Raw genomic sequence first — 22,015 nt, 5'->3', positions numbered from 1 at the left:
GCCCCGCGCCGTGGCTTCCCTGCGAGCGAAGTGGGGAGTCCCAGGCGGCAGAGAACGGGGTCCTCCCTCCACCCCCCCCGACTGCCCCGAGGTGCCGAGCTCCCGCAGGCGGGCGACCCGGGAGGCTCCAGAGACGGGTAGCGGGACAGAGCGCCAGGTCCCGCTGCCCTGTGGGTCGGGCACGGGCAGCCACGGCTCTGGACGCTGGTGGCCGCCATGTCTGGGCGGGACTGGAGGGGAAGAGGCCGCCCCGAAAGGGCCAGGAGCACCAAGCGAACGAACGGGCCAGGAGAAGCCACCGGGCCAGGGGCGCTGGGACTCTGGCCTGGGAGAGCATTGGGCCGCGTGACCCTGGCCCTAGCAGCAGGGTCCCTGTGTGGCCCGGCCTGGGGTGGGGGTGGGGGGGGTGGGTGGCGGAGAGGAGCCTGGAAACCGTGCCTTAGACCTGCAGGGGCAGTTGGAGGGGTGCTGCCACTCGGTGGGGGGCAGAGTCGGGACCCTGCTGTCCCTGTGTTCCATTCTGAGGATCAGGTGTGGGGCCCGGCCACCCATTGTCCAGGGCTTTGAGTCGTTCTCGGCGTGCCTGGGGTTGGGGGGGGGGCGGTTGTCGGGAGACGTGGAGGTGGCTCCCTGGCGCAGCAGAGTCCAGAAGGGACGTGCCCACCCTGGGGTGAGTGAAAGTGAAAGTGAAAGTGAAAGTGAAAGGCCGCCGCTGCCGCCACCGCCACAGCCGTGGCAACCGCCGCCACCAACACCAGCGCCTCCTTCTCCTTCTCCTCCAACCCCCTCCCCCCTCCCCTCTCCCCTGCCCTCAATAGCAGATCTGGGCGCCAGAAGCGGTTGTCTGGCACAGACCTGGCAGCCGCGGTGCCATCCCCCCGGGCTTCACCCTCTCTGGCGGAGGCCTGGCCCCACCACCGATCACACACTCAGGTCTCGGTCCCGCACCCAATTCTGGATCGCGCACTCGATCCTCGGCAGAGCCGTCCGCCGAGGACTCTGCGGTTGGCGCACATCAGCTTTCCGGGCCACCCTGTCCACGTCCCACGGGAGCGTTCAGGGCAACGGGGAGGAATGGCGGTTGACATCTGCGGCCGGATGTCACTCTTGCTTCACAGCTGGTCATCGAGGGACCGTGTGGAGAGCCAGCCCGCCTGCCCGTTCACAGGGCCAAGCACCGTGGGATAGCGGGACCGGGCCCGCTTTGGCCACAGGCGCCAGCACTCAGGCACTCGTCTGCCAGTGCCACCGAGGAGGCTGACGCTCTGGATCCCGGGGGGCGGACCTTAGGTGGAGACCTCTGCTGTCCCCACAAGCCCTGACCGGGGCGGGTCGTGCCTTCCCCTCCACACTCGTCCACAGGCATCCACGCGCCTCTCTACCACCCCCCCCTCCCCACGCCCTGCTGTCCATCCTCCCGCCGGGTACTGCCCCCTGCGAATGCTGAAGGCAGCCTGTTGCCCCTTGTTCTCACACATGTCGCCTTCCAGAATGCGCTGCGGCGCGGGGGGGGGGCGGGGGGGGGGTGGTGTGGGGGGGCGGGGGGAGGCCCGGGAGGGGCGGGACGTGGTGTCTGCTCGCCCGCCTACGTACACCGGGAGGGTGTGCCGGCTCACGCGTTCCTGGAACCCCCAACCCCAGGGCACGGTGTGAGCTCCCGGACCTCCTAGCCCTCCGTGTCCCCCGCCCCTTGCCCGAGAGCGCCGGAGGTGTCCGCGTGCCCTCCGGGCCCCGGCGCCACCTGGTGCACCTGCAGAGGTTTGGGTCCTCCGGATCCGCGGAGCGCCTTGCTTGCCGTCTGGGGTACGCACCCCGAAGACAGGAAGTGGGTCACGTTGGCCCTGAGGCCGACGAGCAGGGTTTCGCTGGCCTGCCGTCGCCAGCCAGCGGGGAAAGGGGGCCTGGATGGGGTGACTCCCGAGGACGATGTCCTTGTGGGCTGAGCGGACCCGGCGCGTGTGCACACCCTCTGTCAGAGTTGCTGGAGTGGGCGCCGTGATGGTACCGGGGGCGTGCGTGCGGGACGGGGGGGGGGGGATGTGGAGGGACGGTGGGGGGGTGTGTCTCCGTTTGGGGGAGCTGGCCGCGCGCCCGAGCCCGACCCACGCGAGTCAGGGTCACCCGGGTGACCCTACCCTTGACGTGGACCCAACCCCGACGTTCAGGGCGGCTCGCCTCTCTAGGAACCGGGTCCTTCCCTCTCCTTGCAGCTCATCTCTCTGTGTCCTTTGGGGTCTTGCGTGGCTCCTGCCTGTGCGTGTCTTTGGTTTGTGGTCAGAACGGAAGCCCTCGGCAGGGTGGGCAGGAGATGGTGGAGAATGGAGACGCTGCGTGTCCAGCCGGTCTGGAGGGCCAACTAAGTGTCTGTGAGCCTGCTCGGAAGTCCGGGCAGCCCAGAGTGTCCGGAATGACCGTTTGGACTTGAGGACGGCGAAGGGTGCCTGCAGGGGCGTCGCCGTGCGCGTGTGTCAGGTGAGACCGAGCTGGCACGGGCCCCTTCGGGAGGGGCGGTGGGCACCATTTCTCTTCCCTTGCCTTCCCTTCCCTACCCTACCCTTCCCTACCCTTCCCTTCCCTTCCCTAACCTTCCCTTCCCTTCCCTACCCTTCCCTTCCCTTCCCTACCCTACCCTTCCCTTCCCTACCCTACCCTTCCCTTCCCTTCCCTTTCCTTCCCGTCCCTTCCCTTCCCTTTCCTTCCCTTCCCTTCCCTTCCCTTTCCTTCCCTTCCCTTCCCTACCCTTCCCTTCCCTTCCCTACCCTTCCTTCCCTTCCCTACCCTTCCTTTCCCTTCCCTTCCCGTCCCTTCCCTTTCCTACCCTACCCTACCCTTCCTTTCCCTTCCCTTCCCTTCCCTTCCCTTTCCTACCCTACCCTACCCTTCCCTTCCCTACCCTTCCTTTTCCTTCCCTTCCCTTCCCTTCCCTTCCCTTCCCTACCTTCCCTTCCCTAACCTTCCCTTCCCTAACCTTCCCTTCCCTTCCCTTCCCTACCCTTCCTTCCCTTCCCTTCCCTACCCTTCCCTTCCCTTCCCTTTCCTTCCCTTCCCTTCCCTTCCCTTCCCTTCCCTTCCCTACCCTTCCCTACCCTTCCTTTTCCTTCCCTTCCCTTCCCTTCCCTTCCCTACCCTTCCCTTCCCTTCCCTTCCCTTCCCTTCCCTTCCCTTCTCTACCCTTCCCTTCCCTTCCTACCCTTCCCTTCCCTTCTTCCCTTCCCAACCTTTCCTGCGACCCCCCGCAGCTGTAGCACCCTTCGCGTAGGCCCCGGAGGCGAGCGAGCATGCGTGCGTGTGCCCCTGCCCTGACCCAGCGATCGGACCCCGTCCCACCACGCGGGGTGCCCAGCTGGCTCCGCGATCGCTGTCCCTTGGCGGGACGCTTGGCTCCACGTTCCAACAACAGAGCGCCTGCAGCGTGGGTTCTCTGTCCCCTCCCGCCAGCATCAGCCCTCCTCCACTCCTGAGTCTCCCACGTGCACAGGGTTTGTGTCCACCGGGGTGTGATTCGCCAGGGTTCCTCGAACTGACGCGTGGGAAGGGACCGCCAGGGCCCTTCCGAGGGGGAGGATGCGTGGTTGGGCACGGTAGGTTGTGGCGAGGGGGCTGGGGGTGCGGGGAGGGGGGCGCGGCGCTGCTGTGCACAGCTGGGACCCAATACATCCACCCGCTGGCCTAGGAAGAATGAGGCGCTGGGCCTCTGGGGCCGGACGTTTGGGAGAAGAAGCGGGTCCTGTTTGCAGGGCAGAAAGTGAAAGTGTTCCCCGAGGGTTGAAGTTGGATCAGTCCCGTGCCTTGGGGTGCGGGTGGTTGTCAGGAGTCCCTTTCTGCCTTGGGCACCCAGCCTGGGGTCAAAGCACACATCCATCATTGACCTGTAGAGGCACTTGCTGTGGAGTGGGTGGGCCTTCTCTCCACGAGGAAAAGGATGACCTCCAGCTGTGATCTCCCTTTTTCTCCGCGGGGCGGGGGGGGGGGAGCGAAAGGGGGCGGAGGGTTTAGGCCATGCGTGTGAGAGTGTGTGTGCTCGCGTGTGCGCGTGTGGGTTTTGGCGATGGAGTTTCAGGGTGTTTGCCGCCGAGTGTGTGTTTGCCAGCGTGTTCGTGGTGTGTTTGTGTGTGAGTGTGTGTGTGTGTGTGTGTGTGTGTGTGTGTGATTCGTGCGTGCGCGGGCGCGCACCTGGTTCTTCTGCCGTCTAATGTGAGGCGGGCTGGGGGCGGTCAGGGCACCCTCGCTATGCCACAGGTCAGGTGTTCACCATAGGAGAGGACGGGAGCCGGTTGACAGGAAAGAAGACCGTTGGTTGGCCTCGTCCGGCCGTGCCAGGAGAGGCGCGGGGTCCCGGAGCGCGTGGGCACAGCTGGGTGTCGCCCACGCGCTGGCCTTGGCTCCCGTGGGAGCTGTCCAGGGACGGAGCCTGGGGCAGGCACGAGGCCGCTTTGGCGACTGTGGTGCGGCTCCAGGCTGCAGTCCACGCCTGAATCGCGGGGGGCGCCCCGTGGGTGACGGGCCAGGCCCGCGGGACGCGTCCGTCGTCGATCCGCGGGAGGTGGACGCCAGTGTCGACCCCCAGCCCCCGGCCCGTGCCAGCCGGCCGCCTCACGCCTTCGTGTCGGCCGGCCGCTAGAGGCCTCCCGCTGGGGGCTGACCTGGCGGGGAGTCCTGACGGACGATGCTCCCGGGGAGCATGGGCCCCGTCGGGGTCGGGCTCCGACCGGCCAGGTGGGGTGGGCTCGGCTCGGGCTCTGGGTCCACGACCAGTGTGTCTCCTGAGGTCTGCTGCGGACCTGCAGGGGTCCCGACGACGGAGCCCCGGAGAGGTTCAGGGCCACCGCGGGGAGCCTCGATGCGCCTCGCCCTGGCCTTCGGGTCCCCAGAGCCGAGAGCCGAGAGCCGGCTAAGTGCAGCAGCCAGAGGGGACGAGGCTGCGCTTGCCCCACGGAGCGTCCGACGCGGGGAGGGGCCCGCGCAGAGTGGCGGAGCCGTGGGCGCCGCCATGTTGGAGCCCGGGTGGACTGGGCCCGGTCTTTTTTTCTTCCGCAAAGGGCGGGGGGAGAGGCCCTGGGGGGAAGGGCGCGTGGGCATACGTGGTGCAACACTGCCATCAAGCGGAACTCGTTCGCTTTCCCGCGAGCCCCGCGCCGTGGCTTCCCTGCGAGCGAAGTGGGGAGTCCCAGGCGGCAGAGAACGGGGTCCTCCCTCCACCCCCCCGACTGCCCCGAGGTGCCGAGCTCCCGCAGGCGGGCGACCCGGGAGGCTCCAGAGACGGGTAAGCGGGACAGAGCGCCAGGTCCCGCTGCCCTGTGGGTCGGGCACGGGCAGCCACGGCTCTGGACGCTGGTGGCCGCCATGTCTGGGCGGGACTGGAGGGGAAGAGGCCGCCCCGAAAGGGCCAGGAGCACCAAGCGAACGAACGGGCCAGGAGAAGCCACCGGGCCAGGGGCGCTGGGACTCTGGCCTGGGAGAGCATTGGGCCGCGTGACCCTGGCCCTAGCAGCAGGGTCCCTGTGTGGCCCGGCCTGGGGTGGGGGTGGGGGGGGGTGGGTGGCGGAGAGGAGCCTGGAAACCGTGCCTTAGACCTGCAGGGGCAGTTGGAGGGGTGCTGCCACTCGGTGGGGGGCAGAGTCGGGACCCTGCTGTCCCTGTGTTCCATTCTGAGGATCAGGTGTGGGGCCCGGCCACCCATTGTCCAGGGGCTTTGAGTCGTTCTCGGCGTGCCTGGGGTTGGGGGGGGGCGGTTGTCGGGAGATGTGGAGGTGGCTCCCTGGCGCAGCAGAGTCCAGAAGGGACGTGCCCACCCTGGGGTGAGTGAAAGTGAAAGTGAAAGTGAAAGGCCGCCGCCGCTGCTGCCGCCACCGCCACAGCCGTGGCAACCGCCGCCACCAACACCAGCGCCTCCTTCTCCTTCTCCTCCAACCCCCTCCCCCCTCCCCTCTCCCCTGCCCTCAATAGCAGATCTGGGCGCCAGAAGCGGTTGTCTGGCACAGACCTGGCAGCCGCGGTGCCATCCCCCCGGGGCTTCACCCTCTCTGGCGGAGGCCTGGCCCCACCACCGATCACACACTCAGGTCTCGGTCCCGCACCCAATTCTGGATCGCGCACTCGATCCTCGGCAGAGCCGTCCGCCGAGGACTCTGCGGTTGGCGCACACCAGCTTTCCGGGCCACCCTGTCCAACGTCCCACGGGAGCGTTCAGGGCAACGGGGAGGAATGGCGGTTGACATCTGCGGCCGGATGTCACTCTTGCTTCACAGCTGGTCATCGAGGGACCGGTGTGGAGAGCCAGCCCGCCTGCCCGTTCACAGGGCCAAGCACCGTGGGATAGCGGGACCGGGCCCGCTTTGGCCACAGGCGCCAGCACTCAGGCACTCGTCTGCCAGTGCCACCGAGGAGGCTGACGCTCTGGATCCCGGGGGGCGGACCTTAGGTGGAGACCTCTGCTGTCCCCACAAGCCCTGACCGGGGCGGGTCGTGCCTTCCCCTCCACACTCGTCCACAGGCATCCACGCGCCTCTCTACCACCCCCCCCCCCCCCCCCCCACGCCCTGCTGTCCATCCTCCCGCCGGGTACTGCCCCCTGCGAATGCTGAAGGCAGCCTGTTGCCCCTTGTTCTCACACATGTCGCCTTCCAGAATGCGCTGCGGCGCGGGGGGGGGGGGCGGGGGGGGTGGTGTGGGGGGGCGGGGGGAGGCCCGGGAGGGGCGGGACGTGGTGTCTGCTCGCCCGCCTACGTACACCGGGAGGGTGTGCCGGCTCACGCGTTCCTGGAACCCCAACCCCAGGGGCACGGTGTGGAGCTCCCGGACCTCCTAGCCCTCCGTGTCCCCCGCCCCTTGCCCGAGAGCGCCGGAGGTGTCCGCGTGCCCTCCGGGCCCCGGCGCCACCTGGTGCACCTGCAGAGGTTTGGGTCTCCGGATCCGCGGAGCGCCCTGCTTGCCGTCTGGGGTACGCACCCCGAAGACAGGAAGTGGGTCACGCTGGCCCCGAGGCCGACGAGCAGGGTTTCGCTGGCCTGCCGTCGCCAGCCAGCGGGGAAAGGGGGCCTGGATGGGGTGACTCCCGAGGACGATGTCCTTGTGGGCCGAGCGGACCCGGCGCGTGTGCACACCCTCTGTCAGAGTTGCCGGATTGGGCGCCGTGATGGTACCGGGGGCGTGCGTGCGGGACGGGGGGGGGGGATGTGGAGGGACGGTGGGGTTGTGTCTGGTTTGGGACGTGGTGTCTGCTCGCCCGCCTACGTACACCGGGAGTGTGTGCCCGCTCAGTTCTTTCTCACAGGCCCAACCCCAGTGGCACGGTGTGGACTTCTTGGATGTCTTCTTACCTTCGTCTTGCTGTTGAGTCGTTTTTGTGTCCGCATGTCCTTTGTAGTTAGGAGTCACCTGGTGAACCCCTAGACGTTCGGGTTCACTAGTTAGAGGAAACTTGGATTTTGTAAGGGAAATGTTCCTCTCCAACGGGCATTTCCAGGTGTTCCCGAGTGGCTCAGTTGTTTAAGCATGAGAATTCCGCTCACGTGATTGAGCTGTGGTTCGTGGTTCGGAGCCAAAGTCCGGCTCTTTGGTGACCGCTCAGTGCCTGGAGCCTGCTTCAGATTCTCTGTCTTCCTCTCTCTTTCTGTTCCTCCCCTGCTCGTCCTCCTTGTGTCTCTTTCTCTCTCACAAATAAAGATGAAAAACATTTTTTTTTCTTTAAAGGAATTTTTATTAACAAATAGAAATCAGTATCTGAACCACGTGTCTGAACTACGAAGAAGGCACTCCTAGTGATTTGTGAAACTCTTGTTCTTCTCCCTTCGTAATTAAAATGGTTTTCCTTGTGTTATTTTTTTTCTGTGAGAGAGAGAAGGTGCAAGTGACCAAGGGGTAAAGAGGGAGAGAGCAAAGCTGGGCTTACCCGAAGTGGGGTTCAAAGTGAAGAACTGTGAGATTCCGTCCTGAGAAGTCTGATGCTCAACCGAGTGCGTCACCCAGGCGTTGTCTGATATTCTTATTCCAATTTACTTTTTACTCCAGCTTCAGAAACTGCAAGGATAGAAGGAAGCTTTTTCGTCCCTTACCATGGGTAAATGGAGTCTCTGTTTCGTTCTTCTATTTGAGTTGCTGAAAAATACCCGTATTAATGAGTAAACAAGAATTACAAGAACAACTATGCCAACCTAAACTGATACATCATACCAGTACGTTCTGGCTTGCAAAGTTTCTGCTGAAAAATCAGATGATAGCCTTGTGAAGGTTCCTCTGTATGTAGGTAGGTGCTTTTGTTTGCTGCTTTTAAGATTCTGAGTTCTCATATTTTCATGATCATCTCTTGGTGTGGTCCACTCTGATTTCATCCCGTTCGGGGCCTTCTGTGCCTCCCAGACCGGTTTCTTTCCCAAGGAAGGGAAGTTGTAAGCAGTATTTCTTTAACTACCTTTTCTGTTCTTTTCTTTTTCGCCCCCTGCAATAAATGTGAATGTCAATATGTTTGATGTCTCAGAGGTCTAACGTGCTCATTAAAATTTTTTTGTTGTTCAACTTTGATGATTTCTAGCTACCCATCTTCCAGATTACTGAGCGTTTCTACATCTTCTTCTTTGGTTTCATATTTCTCTTTGTTGAAGTTTCTGAGTTCATCCACTCTTCCCTTACTTCTAGCAAGCATCTTTATGAGCATTATTTTGAACATATAGGCAGATTGCTTATGTCCATTTTTAGTTCTCCTTCTGACGTGTATTATTCTTTCATTTAGAACATATTCCTCTGTGTCATTTTGCCTGACTCTCCCATTTCATTTTTTTTAACGTAATCGCCATCCCCAGCGTGGGGCTCGAACTCACAACCCGGAGGTCAACCATCACATGCTCTACCGACTGAGCCGACCAGGTGCCCCTGTCCTGTTTGTTTTTATGTATTAGGAAGACCGTGTCTCCTGGTCTTCAAGGAGTGGTTTTACGTAGAAAGCATCCTCGGGGCCCCAGAAGCACGATGTTACCTGAACACTAGAATGGGGTGTCCCATGTAGGCAGAATGCACACACTCTGACCGGGCCGTGACTGCCAGGGGTGGGCCGGTGGGTGGGATTAGACCCCAGTGTGGTGGGCTGTGAGGTCCAGCCACGACTGTTACGGGTACACAGGGAGTGTCGCCCCGCATTGTCCGGGGTAGGAGGGGCTTTAGAGGGCTGCCGGTCCCAGCCAAGGCTGCCCACCAGCCATGTCAGAGTGGCAGCTGCACTGGGGTCTTCCAGCCCCGGCCATGGCTACCGACGTGTGCGTTGGGGAAGGAACTGCTTTGGAGGGGCTGCTTTTGGGGCAAGGTGAGTGGTTCTCACAAGGCAGACGGAGCGTGTCCGAACTGGGGCCCTCCCGTGTTGGCCCAGCTAGGCAGGAGGGCAAGAAACATGGCCCTGAAATTCATCAATCTCCTTTAGCTGTGGCCCAGGTACTTTTCAAAGTGCTGCCTGTGTGCTGGGTCTGTGAGCAAGTGAGTTTGTACACGAGCCCTTGAAAAGCAGAGTCTCCTTTCCTATTGTCCTCTGGCTCTCCCAGAGTGAAGGCCCAGTCTCGGAGTGAAGCCCTGCTGATCTCAAAGACAGACGTGATGGGGGCGTATCTTTTTGGTGCAAGTACCCAGCTTGGCGGGGATGGGGGGGTGGCTGAGGTGGACTTTGACACTCTTCCTCCTCAGGGAGGACATGTGCACCGGTGATAGCCGTCTTGGTGGATACTGGGAGCGTGCGTCCTGTGAACAGACTTCTTGACGTGGCTTCTTTAGATCTTTAAGGCGTGAATAGTTCTGCTAGTGTTCGGGTTCTTCTCAGAGTTGCTGTACACGTAGTTGTAGCCTTGGTGTGTCAATGGGAAGAGGGAAAAGCAGGGGCCTCCTACTCTGCCATCTTCATCAAGATTCCCAACCAAAATTGACAAGGAAATCACGGTTTGAGTATTTATCTGAGAAATACGGGAAAATAAAAAACTAAGAGTTGATTATGGTTATATTTACAGAGCTTTCTCTCTTTAGTTCAGAGTAGAGACTGGTGATATTTAACATACTGAAGAAATACTCCAGAGCTTAAGTGAACTGAGCAGTATCCATTTTTAATGGGCTTTTGTATGAGAATGTAAGCATATGGCAGGAGATCCTGAAAGACGCCCACTCTACAATTACAATGTCAACTATGGGAACGGCATGAACATGAAGGCTGATGGCCAAAGAGAACTCATTCTTTGCTGACCTAATGTGTGCCAGACGCTCTTCTTCATAATGGAAACACCCATTGAAGAGACAAAAAAATGTCCCTTCTCACATGAGGCTCACATTCCAGTGGGGGAGAATGAAAAAGTAAGATTGATGAGATGCGTATATACCGTGATGGATGATGACCCATTCTGTGCAGCACACTTAGGCAGGGGAGGGGAGCAGGACCTGGGGAGGCTGGGGGGATTTGCACCTTCAGGTAGGTTATTCAGGGAAGGCATCACTGAGGGGACAGAAATCCCGAAGGAAGGTAGGGGGAGAGCCCTGTGGAGATCTGGGGATGAAAGATGGGACGAGAGCGAACACCCAGTACCTCTTCCCGCCGTTAACCTGTTTAAATCTTTCAGCCACTGACCAGCGGTCACCTTCCCTCCCAAGTTGACACCAACAGGTGCCGTGTTGGATTTTGGCAATATGCAAGTGGTCAGGTAGGGCCAGAAGCACCGGGACGGTTTATGTGATTAGGATATGGTTTAAGGCCTTTTCCACTTTGAATAAACTGAGGCTCTAGCTACACACACTGTGTGTATGCTTCCATAAAATGGATCACTTCAGAAGACACGTATAGATTGTTCCTTGCTTAGCGTCTTGGCAATTCTGTGTTTCTTCAGTAAGCTCTAGGCCCAATGTGGGCCTTCAACACACGACCCTGAGATGGAGTCGTATGCTCTGCCGACTGAGCCAGCCAGGCGCCCCCCCCCCCCCCCGCCCCCTTGCTTAGCATCTTACGTGGCTCGGTCCAGTTTTGTAAGGTGTTTACAGGTAGCTGAGTAACAGAGCTGTACAAAATGCAAGGTGTCCCTTGCCACCTAGTGCTGGGACGGACGCTCATCTCTCATTACAATCATTAAGTTACAAGTGGGAAAAAATTTCCATATCCATGGATGCAGGGCTGACAGGTTATTTCATTAACCTCAGGGGCAGTAGCTCAGGGACATCAGCCAAAAAGAGGCAGATCGGTATCTTTGGCCACAAGCCTGAATCCCAGCAAGTTACAAACTGAAGTCACTAAACGGTCACAGTTGGTGACATCACAATGGATTTATAGCATATAAGACCCAGACCAACTTTAGGTTTAGGCTGATTTCTCCTAAGGGTGTGTGGTGGCTGGAAGAGTTTCTCTTACAGAGGAAGTAAAAGATTGATACATGTTTCTCTTTCATGTAGAATCTTTACTTAGAGGAATTGATTTGTGTCTGTGACCAGGGTAATCAAAAATACTTTCTTTTTGGGTCCTAGGTTTATAAGAAAAGTGAGAGAGTGTGATCTTCAGTGTGTGCTGCACGAGCAGTGGTGTGGACCCAGAGTTCAGGCACAGACGAAGAACCGACACGGATTTCACACTCCTGATAGGTGTGTAAGTGAGCTCTGAGTTGCACTTTGATTCTGTGTTAGCCCTTCTGTACACAGGCTCCGTTTTCAAAGTAGGCCTCTCACTGAACTTCCTCTGGTAACATCTGGTTGGCACCGTGTCCACGCATGCTCAGTCGCTCTAATGATGATGCGATCATGATGCGATAATGATGGTGATTACGAGGGTTCTGCCTGGGGAACTGGAAGTAGTAACGTACCTGGTGAGTTCCAAACTCAAAGCCCCGCAAAGGCCATTATTTGACTAGCGTTGATGTTGTGCATCTGGTAGGGATGGAATAGAAGTTGTGCCTTGTGTTTTATCTCCTTGATGTTTGCAAGCATGACTTTCTGAAATGTTTTAACCCAGCTCATACCGGCGCCACAGAGGTTCTGTAGAAATCCTGTGTACGTTAGGTTTCAATGAGTATTATAGCTATGTGCTTAGTGCCCGAGGTTGAGCAAAGAAAGGCAGTTAACTTCAGTAACTTGAGACCTTTTCAAGCTGTCAGGGTAGCCTGATATATTTATTACCTCTAGCACCAGCAAAGATGTGAGGCGATCCTGTTTGTCTCCCTAGAGCGCGAAGGAAAGGAGGACCCTCCTGTCCTGTACCGGATCTGGAGGATGCCATTGGAACTTCCCTTGTGAGATGTAGTCTGCTCTAGGGCCTTCTAGTCAGCTGTTTTATTTATACATAATCAGAATCTCTGTTGGGGAGGATCGACCATAAACTCACTTGTCATTTCTTTAGAAGAAGAACACTCTACCTGTCGGATGCCAATTCTGTGCTGTTCTTTTGGTCTGTAGCACAGGGCAGGCTCCGAGTAATAGTGAAAGATGACTAGATTATTACGATGTATTCTTTTGTGAGTTTAATAGTAATACACATGTAGGTGGTTTAGAACGTTATACACGTTTGATGATGGAGCCCTAAGAGACCGTTTCCTGATGGTTGTCGTGGCTTGTGACCTCTTCTGGACCATACCCTTGGCGCTCTCTCTCCCGCTGACACGGGTGAGTGGGTCAGGGCTCAGCAGACGTTGGCTTTCTGTGCCCCGTGTCAGCTCCGAAGTTCTGAGAGTCAGCAGTGGGAGTGGGGAGAGAGGAGGGCACGTGGGGAGAGAGGGTAGACAGTACCGAACAACCCCTGTGATCCCATCAGCCTGCCGTCTCTGATTTTGAACAAACCTCTTTACTTCTCTGGGTTTTGATCTTCAGCTAATATGTGGGTCAATTAAATGAAAAGGTCTTAAAAACGTATGGTCGAGGACCTTTCAGAGATGCCGACATGTGCACAAATTAGCAGATACCTAAGTATAAGGAAAAGTCTAGACCTCTCTTTTCAAAGCTTTTTATTGAAGAATAATCAAAATAGTGTTTACTTCAGGTACATAGTATAATAATTCCTGTCAACAAATGTTAGACTCTTAGTGACTACATTTCCTATGCTGTATTTTCATCTCCATGACTTAATTACTTTGTAACTATAAGTTTATCCCTCTTCAAAAAAAATAAAAAAAATTTTTTTTAATGTTTATTTTTGAGAGAGTGAGAGTGGGGGGTCGGTGCACAGAGAGACACAGAATTTGAAGCAGGCTCTGAGCTGTCAGCACAGAGCCCGACATGGGTCTCAAACCCACGAACTGTGAGATCATGACCTGAGCCGAAGTCCTGGACCTGGCTCAACAACTGAGCCACCCAAGCGCCCCTAATGTTTATTTTTGAGAGCGCAAGTAGGGGAACGGCAGAGACAGGGGGACATAGGATCTGAAGAGGGCTCTGCACTGACAGCAAGAGAGCCCGACAAGGGGCTCAAACTGGCGAACCATGAGATCGTGACCTCAGCCAAACTGGGACGTTTAACTGACTGAGCCACGCAGGCGCCCTTAGGAGTTTATCCCTCTTAATCCCCTTTATCTGTTTCTCCCACTCCCTATCAACTCCCTTCTGGCAACCACCAGTTTGTTCTCTGTACTGAAGAGTCTGGTTTTCTTGTTCTTCTTGGTTCATTTATGTTTCTTAAATTCCACATAGGACTAAAATCATATGGTATTTGTCTTTCTCTGTTTGGCTTCTCCCACTTAGCATAACACGCTCTAGGTCCATCAATGTCGCTGCAAATGGGAAGATTCCATTTTTTTTTTGATGTTTATTTCTGAGACAGAGACAGAGCACGAGTGGGGGAGGGGCACAGAGAGAGGGGTACACAGAATCCGATGCAGGGTCCAGGCTCTGAGCTGTCAGCACAGAGCCCCGATGTGGGGCTTGAACTCATGAACTGCGAGATCATGACCTGAGCCAAAGTTGAACGCTTAACCGACTGACTCACCCAGGTGCCCCAACCACATTTAAACAAATCTAACAAACATCCTAGAAGCTTGCAACCGTACGAAAAGGACAGAGATACCTGTAGTTGAATTACTTGTGCTTGATTAGAGGAAGTAAATATTAGGAGCAGGGAAGAACTATTCCCTCAGAATATTGTGAACTGCCTATTTATATCCTTTGCTCTTTTTTTTTCATTTTGCTATTTCTTATTTTTCTTAATTTTCTAACGTTTATTCATTATTGAGAGACAGAGGGAGACAGAACATGAGCATGGGAGGGGAAGAGAGTTAGTTGCACATATGTAGCTGCTACCTCGGTGTGTCCAGTGGATGAGGTGAGATCAGGATCCTCCTACTCTGCCACCTTCCTGACCTCCTTTGCATCTCGGATCTCTCTCTTAAGAGCACCTCTACTTTGGGTGCTTGATTTCACTTCCGATTTTACAGACCTGTCATTCTAGTGCTTTCTATCACTCAAATCACACAGGCCCCTACCTGAAACCCTCCAACCATTTCCCACTGAAATTAGAATAACAGGGGCGCCTCAGTGACTCAGTCGGTTGAGCATCTGACTTCGGCTCAGGTCATGATCTCACTGTCCATGAGTTGGAGCCCCATGTCAGGCTCTGTGCTGACAGCTCAGAGCCTGCTTCGGATTCTGCGTCTCCCTCTGTCTCTCAAAAATAAACATTAAAAAATTAGAATAACAGAAATTCCCAAACATGGTTACATGAATAAAACCCAGCTACTCTTTGCCCCTCACACAGAGCTTTTGGCTATGCCAACTGAAGTTTCACTTGTCATTGTCAGTGAGTAGGTCTGATGAATATTTTCAAGTCTTTGAGCAACCATTATTTTGACATTTTGAATACAACAGCAATGGGAAATGCATAACATAATTTGAAGATAATAAGTAGGGTACAAATGAAAAACAATAATACAATTTGTAGACCTGTTCTACAGCGTGATGTCATGTTTGACGTTACAACCCCCAGCCAGGAAAAGAAACCTCAAAGGAGATGGTCATTGGTAATTGACAGAAAAGCCTGCAGGGGATCACATTCTTGGGTACGTCCACAGCTATTATCTTCATAATCAGAAGGATCTTCATCAGATACTCTATTATGGAGAAGTCCCTTGTGATAGGAGATCAGTTGTGATCTGAGAACTGTGGGGGGGGGGGGGGAATAAGGTGACCTGAAAAGCCTTGGCCAGTAATTCTCCAGCTGTCCAAACAACTGGAGGTGCAGAGAATACACAGGTCTTATTTTTGTAAAGGAGAAGGGGGATAGCGTCTAGCTAGGGATAGTGGTTTGGTTAAATGAACATATTTCTCATAAAAGAGCACCACTGAGTTGTTGAAAGATTGTATCAGAAGGTTTGGTGCAGAATGGGCTGGTACATTCAAGTAGGAATATCCAAAAGTCTTGGCATAATGGAGATGGGACAGTTGAAAAGATTTCTATTAGAACAGGTGGAAGATACACAATTTGTAAAGAGGAAATCATATAAAGGGAAGGGGTGGGTTTCCATTTTTTGCTAACCCATTGACCCAGGAGGTAGGTGGTCAGCATAAAACATGGAAGGTTTTCTTTTTTCTATTTTTATTATTTTTTGAGAGAGAGAGACAGGGAGTGAGCAGGGGAGGGGCAGAGAGAGGGAAACAGAATCTGAAGCAGGCTCCGAGCTGTCGGCACACAGCCCAATGCAAGTCTTGAACCCATGACCCACAAGATCATAAACTGAGTGGAAGTCGGACGTTTAACTGACTGAACCACCCAGGCGCCCCAACATGGAAGGTTTTCTTAAGGCAAGAACATCCTTACGTTGAAAGTGATGGGAGGGATGTGTTTTGCTGTAACTAATGGAAATATTTGGAGGTATAAACTATATATAGGTTAACATTACAGGGTATTATTATCAATAAAAGACCTAGTAGGAGTGTGGTGACAAATCCAACAGTCAGAAAGGTTTCCAGAAGCAACAAGGGATTGTGACACTTGAATTATAGCATTGTTTTCCCAATCAAAAGTGGAAATGGAAGAGAAGCCTCATGAGGATTGGTATGATGAATCTTGTCAACATAATACTGGCCTGCTCCCGAGTCTTGTGAGAGAAGTCTCTGAAGATGTCATCTGCTTCACTTTCCAAGAAAGGGTTAGTTTGAGGTCTCCTGTTGGTTTGGTGGTCCAGTCAGATGTTGAAGCCTCTTTAAAATGAAAAACATGAACCCGTGAGCCTGTGCCTTTGAATTTAGCAGCACAATGATTGGTCAATAGTAGCTGGTATGATCCCCTCTCGCAAGGCTGGAGGAAATCTTTATGGAGAGCTTTCCGATAAACTATGTCTCCAGGCTGAAGGTCATGATGTTTGATGTCTTTATCTCCTAGGAGTGCACTGTGAAAAGACTGTTCTACCAATTTCTCACTTCTTTGAAGGGGCTATATCAACCCCTTAGAAGTCATCATCTTACCTTTAAGTAAAAGTTTGGTTCATATGCATCTTGATCTAATCTCATCAGTCTTCCAATATTCTTTCAAAGGGTGAGAGTTAGATCTACTCCCAGTGGGAGACACAAAGATTCAGTAGTACCAAGGGAAAGGCTTTTGGCCATGGCAAGTGGGAAAAATCCCAAAGTTTCGCTAGTTAGGTTTTTATAATGCCATTGGTTCACTATAAAAGGCTGCATGATGGAGGATGGATAGGCACCGTAGAAATGGTGCGTAATTGGCTAAAGGTGGCAAATGGTCTATGCTATCTATCCAGTGAAATGGGTCTCTCAGTTACTATGAAGTTCCAAGGGTATTTTTCCCAATTGGGAATAGTCTTTTCCAACAGGATTTTTCCTATTGCTTCAACTGTAGCTCTGTGTCAAGGAAAGGCTTCTATCCACTGAGCATACAAACCGTTACTAAAACATATTTCTACCTTTGCGATGGCACCAGCTAGATGAAATCCAATTGCCATATCTCAAAAGGGCCCAGAGGGTAAGGGAAAATGTCCCTTTGAACTATGAAGGGGCTTCCAGGGTTATGTTTGGGGCAAATCCGACATTCTTTATAACACTGGGGGGCCATTTCTAGAGATGGTTTCCAAAAATATTGTTTTCCCAAAGGACCATCTTGCCAATATTTCAATGGGTAAGTTCATGAATCCAATTAAGAATGGAATGGGTTCCTGGATGGGGCACCCAGGACTCAGCACTCCTACTGGGTGTTTATCCGAAGGAAATAAAGTCACTATCTCGAAGAGATATTTGCACACCCATCTTCAGTGGAGCATTATTCACAATAGCCAAAGCATGGAAACAACCTAGGTGTCCAATGGTAGAGGAATGGATAAAGAAAATGTGATACACAAACAATGGAATATCATTCTGTCCTAGAAAAGAAGAAAATCTGATCATTTACAACAACATGGATGAAATTTGACGGCACTGTGCCAAGTGAAATAAAATCAAACAGGGAAAGAGCAATACAATATGATCTCACTTATGTGGAATCTAAAAACTAATTCAAAGAACAGTAGACTAGTGATGGGCGGGGCGGGGGAAGTGAGTAAAGGTGGTCCAAGGGTGCAAACTTCCAGTTATAAAATGAGTAAGTTCTGGGGATCTAATGTACTGCATGGTGACTATAATTAACAATACTGTACTGTATACATGAAAGTTGCTGAGAGATATTTATTTTTTAATGTTTATCCATTTTTGAGAGACACAGATAAGCATAAGTGGGGGAGGGGCAGAGAGGGAGACACAGAATCTAAAACAGGCTCCGAGCTGTCAGCACAGAGCGCGACGCAGGGCTCGAACCCACGGACCGTGAGATCATGATCTGAGCTGAAGTCAGACACTCAACCGACGGAGCCACCCAGGCGCCCCTGAAAGTTGCTGAGAGATCTTAAAAGTTCACACCACACACACAAAAGGTTACTGTGTAATGGTGATGGATGTGTTAACTAACCTTATTGTAATTATTTCATGAGCTATACATATACCAAAGATATACACATATCAAATCACGTGGTACACCTTAAATGTACCCCATGTTATATGTCAATTATAGCTCAATAAAGCTGGGGAAAAAATAGATCGTAATAGCCCTCCTCTTTCTGGTGAGGGAGAGAGAGACACTTTTTACCGATGGAAATTTCCTTTACAAAAGAAAGCTTGTGCTGTTTTAGAAGCATTTCCTATGTTGGCTGGTTCTCAATGGCCTTGAGCTTAAAATAGTCCCTATTCCAAAGAAGCCTACTTTGGGGTGTTTCATGATGATTTGAAAAATTGGGTCCATGGTATTTCCTTTGAAAAAGCAAAGCCCCCATAATTTTAGTAATTCCAGAAGCTCTGTATACCTCTTTAAATCTAAACTACTATCTGTAGGTGGTCATGTAAAGTTATGTATGATGAAAGATCCCATTATACTTAAAATCATTATTAGGAAGTCTAAGCTTTAGAACTGATTAAATCCAAGACATTTGATCAGTCACTTAAACTTTTGGAGTTTGGTAACTCTTCTGTAAATAGTGAGATGAAAGTACTCATCCTATCTACATTAAGTTCAAGTGTTTTTAGGTTTATTTATTTACTTTGAGAGAGGGAGGGAGGGAGCATGGGTGGGAGGAGGAGAGAGAGAGGGAGAGAGAAAACTGGAGCAGATTCTACGGTGTCGGCGCAGACGCCGATGCAGGGCTCAATCCCACGAACTGTGAGATCATGACCTGAGCCGAAATCAAGAGTCAGACACTTAACTGACTGAGCCACCCGGGTGCCCCTCTATGTTACAGGGTCCTAATGAGGATCAAAAGTAAGGCAAAAATTTTGATAAGCATTGTCCCTGTGCAAATGGATGTTACTTATCATTAGTTATTGGTATTAGAAAATAGCTCAGTCATCAATGTTGTAAGACGGACTCTTGGTGCTCCCTTAGGGATCAACCCATGACCTTGTATTGTCCATATTTGAACCAACTAGTCTAACAGCCCATACCAGATAGACTAATTCTCCTTTGCGTATGTTTATCACGAAATCTAGGTTTTCATTATTTTGGAATACTATTTCACAAGGCCTTTGATGAGGAGGCCAACTCTCCTAGTATGAGAGTATTAGCAGTAGTCACTATGGCGGTGCCTGGGTGGCTCAGTTGGTTAATTGTCTGGACTCTTGATTTCAGCCCAGGCCATGATCTCAGTTGTGTGATCGAGCCCCACGTCAGGCTCTATACTGACACTGCGGAGCCTGCCTGGGATTTTATACCTCTCTGCCCTTCCCCTACTTGCTCGCCTTCTCTCTCTAAAGAAGCAGTCATTATGTAGTTTAAAATGATCACCATGGGGCGCCTGACTTTGGCTCAGATCACGATCTCATGGTTTGTGAGTTCGAGCCTTGTGTCTGGCTCTCTACTGTTGGCAGGGAGCCTGCTTTGGATCCTCTGTCCTCCAAAGGCTCTGCCCCTCCCCCACTCGTGCTTGCTCACTCTCTCCCAAATAAATATTTAAAAACTAAAAAAAAAATTCAGGGCGCCTGGGTGGTTCAGTCGGTTAAGTGTCCAACTTTCACTCAGGTCATGATCTCACGGTTTGGGAGTCCGAGCCCTGTGACGGGCTCTGTGCTGACAGCCTGGAAACTGGAGCCTGCTTCGGATTCTGGGTCTCATTCTCTCTCTGCCCCTCCCCCACTTGTGCTCTGTCTCTCAAAAATAAAAAGAAAATGCTCATCAGATATCTATACAAGTCCTTTGCATATAGTGTTATATCACTGAATGCTGATAAATTAATAAGTGGTATATAATCTATATGTCTTATAATGTATGTGAGTCTTAAGTGTCTATTACTATGCACTCTGGGCTGCATATTCTATGACAAGTATTGGAAGAGTGGCTTATTTATATCGTAGGAACATGGACTTGGAGGTTGCTCGTGAATCCCAGGACCTCCACCGCATCTACAGGCAAGAGGGGCATCCCCACCACCAGCTCTACCTGCACCACCTTTACCTGCAGGAATTGCTCCTCCAAGTCCTTCGCCTCTACTAAATGGTATCCATTGCCTTCGTTGGGGGATCGGTGATCCATAATCACACCACCCGCTCTGAATTGTGAAATGGAAGTACAAATAAATGTATAAACCTGCACTCCATGTGTATTTCGTAATCTTTAACTTTATTTATTTTGAGAGAGAGAGAAAGAGCCTGTGTGAATGGGGGAGGGACAGAGACGGCTGGGGGGGGGGGGACAGAGGATCCAAAGCGGGCTCCGCACTGTTGCATATTCGTCTTCTGCCACTTTGCCAAATCCATTTAACAACCCGTGTGCGTGCCTGCATATGTGTGCGTGTGTATTCTTTGGGATACTCCACGTATTGGAAATCATGTCATGTGCAGAAAGACTTGCCGATTTGAGTGGCTTTTATTTCACTTTCTGGCCTAATTTTTCTATAGCTAAAACTTCTAGCAAAATCTTGAAGTGGCAATAACAGGCAACCTTCTGTTTCTCATGGGAAAGATTCCGGTCTTTCGCTACTGAGTATGATACTGGCTGTGGGCTTTTCACATGAGGAAGTTCCTATTTTATTGAATGTTATAAATGGGTATTTTGTCAAGTGGTTATTCTGCATCGTTTGAGATGACCATGTGGTTTTTCACCTCCATTCTATTTATGTGTACCTTACATTGATTAATTTTCTTACATTCCCGGAGTAAATCCTGGTGTATGATCTTTAAATACGCTTGGATTGTCTGCCAGTATTTTCTTGAGGATTTTTATGTGTACACTCATACAAGATATTAGTCTGTACTTTACTTGTGTTATTTTTGCCTGGCTTTGGTATCGGGGTAATGCTGGTCCCAAACAATGACCTAGGATGTTATGACAGTTCATCTTATGTGTCAACATGGCTAAGCCATGGCACCTAGATATCTGTTGAATATCTAAGTCTAAATGTTGAAGTGCGGGGCACCTGGGTGGCTCAGTCAGTTGAGCGTCCAACTTCGGCTCAGGTCATGATCTCACGATTTGTGAGTTTGAGCCCCGCGTCGGCTGGGCTCTGTGCTGACAGCTCGGGGCCTGGGGCCTGGAGCCTGCTTCGGATTCTGTGTCTCCCTCTCTCTCTGCTCCACCCCTGCTCACACTCTGTCTCTCTCTCAAAAATAAATAAAGAGTAAAAAAAAAATGTAAATGTTGAAGTGCAAGTATTTTTAGATGAGACTGACGTTTCAGTAATTAAAGCACATTACTATCTACAATACAGGTGGGTTTCATCCAATCAGTTGAAAGCCATATGAGAAAAACGATGGAAGTCCCGCAAAGAAGAGGGAATTCTACCCCTACACTGCTGTGACACTCCATCTGCAACATGAACTTTTTCAGGCATCTCAAGCATGCCAGCCTACCATGCAGATTTCATACTTCTCAACCTCTACTATCACATAAGCCAATTTTATAAAATAAACCTCTCCTCTTCTATATATGGCTCCATTTCTCTGGAGAACCCTAACTAATACAGATGCATTCCAAATTTATTAGAAGATTTGAGGATTAGTGTTAATTGTCTTTAAGTGGTCAAATTTACTGGTAAAAACATCTTGTCCTGGAATTGTATTTGACAGGAGACTTTGACTACTTATTCAAAATATTTAATAGCTACAGGTCTGTTAAGATCATCTATATCCTCTTGAGTCAATTTGGTAACGTGTATTTCTAGTAATTTCACCTGTTTAACTGTTGGGTACAGTTGTTCATAATACAGTCCAATCACCCATCTAATTTCTGTAATATAGGCCATAATGTCCGCCCCGTCCTCACATTTTTAACTTCAGTGATTTCTATTTTCTCCATTCAGTGTAGCTAAAGATACAGAACTTTTAGTTTTCTTCATTATCTTCTATTCTGCATTTCATTTATCCCTGCCTTAATTATTTTCTTCTTTCTGCTTGCTTTGTAGTAGTTTGCTGATCTTTTTCTGACTTCTAAGTGAAAGGTTAGGTTGTTGATTTAAGGTCTCCTCTCTTTTAAACTACATGTTTAGGGGTGCCTGGGTGGCTCGGTCAGTTAAGGATCCGACTTTGGCTCAGACCATGATCTCATGGCTCCTGAGTTCAAGCC

At 52.1% G+C, this 22,015-nt stretch overlaps 2 long non-coding RNA genes across 2 annotated transcripts in view; one reads left to right on the top strand and one right to left on the bottom strand.

Annotated features, from left to right (window-relative positions):
- The first annotated feature begins 10,642 nt into the window (after window positions 1-10,642).
- Window positions 10,643-20,046, top strand: LOC109250796 (uncharacterized). The gene is made up of 3 exons (XR_002073191.2): window positions 10,643-10,664; window positions 11,476-11,589; window positions 19,810-20,046. It is a non-coding gene; the product is annotated as an uncharacterized LOC109250796 (long non-coding RNA).
- The window catches only part of LOC109250797 (uncharacterized), a 91,077-nt gene continuing 81,986 nt past the window's right edge, over window positions 12,925-22,015 (bottom strand). The window contains exon 4 of the long non-coding RNA XR_008418422.1: window positions 12,925-16,125. This is a non-coding gene — a long non-coding RNA (uncharacterized LOC109250797). The remainder of the gene's footprint in view (window positions 16,126-22,015) is intronic.

Source organism: Panthera pardus, unplaced genomic scaffold (genome assembly GCF_024362965.1).
Source record: "Panthera pardus isolate Hobbes unplaced genomic scaffold, ASM2436296v1 HiC_scaffold_27, whole genome shotgun sequence".
Lineage (NCBI taxonomy): Eukaryota > Metazoa > Chordata > Mammalia > Carnivora > Felidae > Panthera > Panthera pardus.
Note: the sequence above shows the minus strand (reverse complement) of the source record. Positions and strands in the feature narration are given on the sequence as shown.